Here is a 5,000-nt window from a genome sequence, read left to right as displayed (position 1 = left end):
CGCGGGGACTTAGACCGACGGCAAACCGGTCGTGACCCGCGCCGGTCGCTAGTGCGCTGAGACGGTGCGCGAGCCGACTCGGCAGCGGCGCCTTAAGCGTCCGCGAACCGAGACGGCGCGCCCCCGCACCCAACTGAAAGCGAGCCGGCGACCTGACGGGCCCTCCCGTTTGCCTCTCAACGGTTTCACGTACTCTTGAACTCTCTCTTCAAAGTGCTTTTCAACTTTCCCCTCACGGTACTTGTCCGCTATCGGTCTCGCGACCGTATTTAGTCTTAGGTGGAGTTTACCACCCGCTTTGGGCTGCATTCCCAAACAACCCGACTCCGAGAAGACCCGAAGCGGCCAAGGCAAGCGCCCCTATGGGCCTAACACCCGCCGTGGGACGAGGCCTCGATCAGAAGGACACCGGCGCTCGCCGTCAGCCGCACTGGGACTTCCGTACGTCACAACTCGGCGCGCTCGAAAAGCGCGCAGATTCGACGCTGGACTCTTCCCGGTTCACTCGCCGTTACTCAGGGAATCCCTGTTGGTTTCTTTTCCTCCGCTTAATAATATGCTTAAATTCAGCGGGTGCTCTCGCCTGAACTCAGGTCGTATGTGTCAAGCGGGCCGCTTCTTACACGGCCCGCTGGCATCGCAAGTCGTCGCCGCCGGCGCCGACCGAGCGCGTACCGTCGCCGCCTTGTCCCACGGTCGGTCTTGATCTCGTGACCGGACCGACCGACCTGGACCCGCCCCTCGAACGTAGTTGAACACGTCGAGGGGCCGGCGGTGTACGGGACACGCGGTCGCGCCGAGAAAGCTCGGCGACCGCTTCAACTTGGGGCGACGCCCGGCCGTCTTCGCAGAGGCCAGGCGACGGCCCTCGGGTGAGGACGAACGCGACCCTGAGGCAGACGCGGTCCCGGGATTGACCCGAGACCGCAATTCGCGTTCAGAAGGTCGACGTTCAATGTGTTCTGCAATTCACATTACTTCTCGCACTTGGCTGCGTCCTTCATCGACTCGCGAGCCGAGTGATCCACCGTTAAGAGTCGTCCTCGACGTTTCGCCCGGCGCCGAAGCGCGCGGACGTCACACTGTGGGATCGACCACAAAACCACCACCGACAACAACTGCACAAAAACACCAACAAACGGCGCCGAGCGACCGCCGGGCTGGGCCGGCGGCACATCGAGCGCGGTGCCCAGAAGCCACCATCGCACTCGGCTGCCTTGCTATGCCAACGTGTTACGCGTGTCGCACGGGGCAGAACCCCGATTGACGGCCGCCCTCTCGGCGGCACCCAAAGACAATTAAGTGCGCGGTCGGCCGGGGCCTACCACCACTTTCGGTAATGATCCTTCCGCAGGTTCACCTACGGAAACCTTGTTACGACTTTTACTTCCTCTAAATGATCAAGTTTGATCGTCTTCTCGACACGCCGACGCGGCCGTTGCCAGCCGCGACGGGGCCGATCCAAGGATCTCACTAAACCATTCAATCGGTAGTAGCGACGGGCGGTGTGTACAAAGGGCAGGGACGTAATCAACGCAAGTTGATGACTTGCGCTTACTGGGAATTCCTCGTTCAAGGGAAACAATTGCAAGTCCCTATCCCAATCACGAATGAGGTTCAACGGGTTACCCGGACCTTTCGGCCTAGGTTAGACACTCGCTGCTTCACTCAGTGTAGCGCGCGTGCGGCCCCGGACATCTAAGGGCATCACAGACCTGTTATTGCTCAATCTCGTGTGGCTAAACGCCACTAGTCCCTCTAAGAAGTTAGACGCCGACCGAGAAGGTCGCGTAACTATTTAGCATGCCAGAGTCTCGTTCGTTATCGGAATTAACCAGACAAATCGCTCCACCAACTAAGAACGGCCATGCACCACCACCCACAGAATCAAGAAAGAGCTCTCAATCTGTCAATCCTACCTGTGTCCGGGCCGGGTGAGTTTCCCCGTGTTGAGTCAAATTAAGCCGCAGGCTCCACTCCTGGTGGTGCCCTTCCGTCAATTCCTTTAAGTTTCAGCTTTGCAACCATACTTCCCCCGGAACCCAAAGACTTTGGTTTCCCGGAAGCTGCCGGAAAGGTCGTCATGGTAACGCCTCCCGATCGCTAGTTGGCATCGTTTATAGTCAGAACTAGGACGGTATCTGATCGTCTTCGAACCTCTGACTTTCGCTCTTGATTAAAAAAAACATTCTTGGCGAATGCTTTCGCAGTAGTTCGTCTTCCGCCGATCCAAGAATTTCACCTCTAACGGCAGAGTACGGACGCCCCCGTCTGTCCCTCTTAATCATTACCTCGTGCTCCGAAAACCAACAAAATAGAACCGAGGTCCTATTCCATTATTCCATGCAACACTATGCAGGCGAACAGCCTGCTTTGAACACTCTAATTTTTTCAAAGTAAACTTATCGGCCACCGCCGACACTCAGTCAAGAGCACCGACGGAGAACCGGAGGTGAGGCGAACGCAACCAGTGACACGCCTTGCGACGGACCGGCGGCGCTCGCCCAAAATCCAACTACGAGCTTTTCAACCGCAACAACTTTAGCATACACTGTTGGAGCTGGAATTACCGCGGCTGCTGGCACCAGACTTGCCCTCCAATGGATACTCGTTAAGAGTTTTAGGATGTACTCATTCCAATTACAGGGCCTCGTTAGAGTCCTGTATTGTTATTTTTCGTCACTACCTCCCCGTGTCGGGAATGGGTAATTTGCGCGCCTGCTGCCTTCCTTGGATGTGGTAGCCGTTTCTCAGGCTCCCTCTCCGGAATCGAACCCTGATTCCCCGTTACCCGTTATCACAAAGGTAGGCACGTAGCGTACCTTCGACAGTTGATAGGGCAGACACTTGAATGATACGTCGTCGGTGCAGAGACCGTACGATCCGCGTGGTTATCCAGAGTCATCAAACGTCACCGGACGAACCCGGTCGGTTTTGATCTGATAAAAGCACGCCTCCCGAAGTCGGCGCTTAATGCATGTATTAGCTCTAGAATTACCACAGTTATCCACTTCGCTTACGAGACCAAATAAACCAAGACTGATTTAATGAGCCATTCGCAGTTTCGCTTTACGAGAACTCGTACTTGCACCTGCATGGCTTAATCTTTGAGACAAGCATATCACTACTGGCAGGATCAACCAGATAGCTGCGACAGCTGCGCTCGGCCCTTGCTGGGCCGCCCGGCGCGTGCTCGTCGCATTCGTTTAAGACCGAGGCGATCGCCTGCGGCCGTACTCAGCTTCGACAGTCGCTGGCCGCGACGTCCACGCTCTCGCCGGCAGTGCCAGGCGGAGCGATTTGCGTTTTTTCTTTGCTCGCCCTCTCTCGGGCTCGATCCATTCAGTTTCGCACAAACAAGAGCTCTGCCGGCCGCCTGCAGCGGTGCCTAAAACCCGGGCATAACAATGCGACCGTTCTGCTAGGCCGACAAGCGCTCAAGCCAGACGCTCGATCGAACGCCCCCTACATATTAGTCGAGACAACGGCTCGCTCATTAGCATCGCGTTTGTACTTTAACTTTTTTTGGCTCGGTTTCTTTCGACGCCGATGCCGGCGACGCAGCACTCTCTCGCCCGCCAGCCACCGAGAAAAGGGTGCGCTCCGACCGGCCCCGCACCGCTCTTTCTTGGCTCATTCGAAATTACTGTCTTTCGCTCTGACATGCCTTACCTAGGGTTAGGTTAGTATGCTTGCACGTTTGTACTTTAACTTTTTTCGGCTCGGCTTCTTTCGACGCCGATGCCGGCGACGCAGCACTCTCTCGCCCGCCAGCCACCGAGAAAAGGGTGCGCTCCGACCGGCCCCGCACCGCTCTTTCTTGGCTCATTCGAAATTACTGTCTTTCGCTCTGACATGCCTTACCTAGGGTTAGGTTAGTATGCTTGCACGTTTGTACTTTAACTTTTTTCGGCTCGGCTTCTTTCGACGCCGATGCCGGCGACGCAGCACTCTCTCGCCCGCCAGCCACCGAGAAAAGGGTGCGCTCCGACCGGCCCCGCACCGCTCTTTCTTGGCTCATTCGAAATTACTGTCTTTCGCTCTGACATGCCTTACCTAGGGTTAGGTTAGTATGCTTGCACGTTTGTACTTTAACTTTTTTCGGCTCGGCTTCTTTCGACGCCGATGCCGGCGACGCAGCACTCTCTCGCCCGCCAGCCACCGAGAAAAGGGTGCGCTCCGACCGGCCCCGCACCGCTCTTTCTTGGCTCATTCGAAATTACTGTCTTTCGTTCTGACATGCCTTACCTAGGGTTAGGTTAGTATGCTTGCACGTTTGTACTTTAACTTTTTTCGGCTCGGCTTCTTTCGACGCCGATGCCGGCGACGCAGCACTCTCTCGCCCGCCAGCCACCGAGAAAAGGGTGCGCTCCGACCGGCCCCGCACCGCTCTTTCTTGGCTCATTCGAAATTACTGTCTTTCGCTCTGACATGCCTTACCTAGGGTTAGGTTAGTATGCTTGCACGTTTGTACTTTAACTTTTTTCGGCTCGGTTTCTTTCGACGCCGATGCCGGCGACGCAGCACTCTCTCGCCCGCCAGCCACCGAGAAAAGGGTGCGCTCCGACCGGCCCCGCACCGCTCTTTCTTGGCTCATTCGAAATTACTGTCTTTCGCTCTGACATGCCTTACCTAGGGTTAGGTTAGTATGCTTGCACGTTTGTACTTTAACTTTTTTCGGCTCGGCTTCTTTCGACGCCGATGCCGGCGACGCAGCACTCTCTCGCCCGCCAGCCACCGAGAAAAGGGTGCGCTCCGACCGGCCCCGCACCGCTCTTTCTTGGCTCATTCGAAATTACTGTCTTTCGCTCTGACATGCCTTACCTAGGGTTAGGTTAGTATGCTTGCACGTTTGTACTTTAACTTTTTTCGGCTCGGCTTCTTTCGACGCCGATGCCGGCGACGCAGCACTCTCTCGCCCGCCAGCCACCGAGAAAAGGGTGCGCTCCGACCGGCCCGCACCGCTCTTTCTTGGCTCATTCGAAATTACTGTCTTTCGC

General features: G+C 56.4%; 2 non-coding genes and 1 pseudogene across 2 annotated transcripts; all 3 read right to left on the bottom strand.

Annotated features, from left to right (window-relative positions):
* The window catches only part of LOC144420023 (large subunit ribosomal RNA), a 3,696-nt pseudogene extending 3,099 nt beyond the window's left edge, over nt 1-597 (bottom strand).
* A 288-nt stretch (nt 598-885) lies between these two features.
* LOC144420105 (5.8S ribosomal RNA) lies at nt 886-1,039 on the bottom strand. The gene has a single exon (XR_013474464.1). It is a non-coding gene; the product is annotated as a 5.8S ribosomal RNA (ribosomal RNA).
* Nucleotides 1,040-1,337: 298 nt separating this feature from the next.
* LOC144420263 (small subunit ribosomal RNA) lies at nt 1,338-3,147 on the bottom strand. Its single transcript, XR_013474616.1, has one exon. It is a non-coding gene; the product is annotated as a small subunit ribosomal RNA (ribosomal RNA).
* Between the last annotated feature and the right edge of the window lie 1,853 nt (nt 3,148-5,000).

Source organism: Styela clava, chromosome 2 (assembly GCF_964204865.1).
Source record: "Styela clava chromosome 2, kaStyClav1.hap1.2, whole genome shotgun sequence".
In the NCBI taxonomy this organism is placed as follows: domain Eukaryota; kingdom Metazoa; phylum Chordata; class Ascidiacea; order Stolidobranchia; family Styelidae; genus Styela; species Styela clava.
This window is presented reverse-complemented; position numbering and strand designations above follow the sequence as displayed.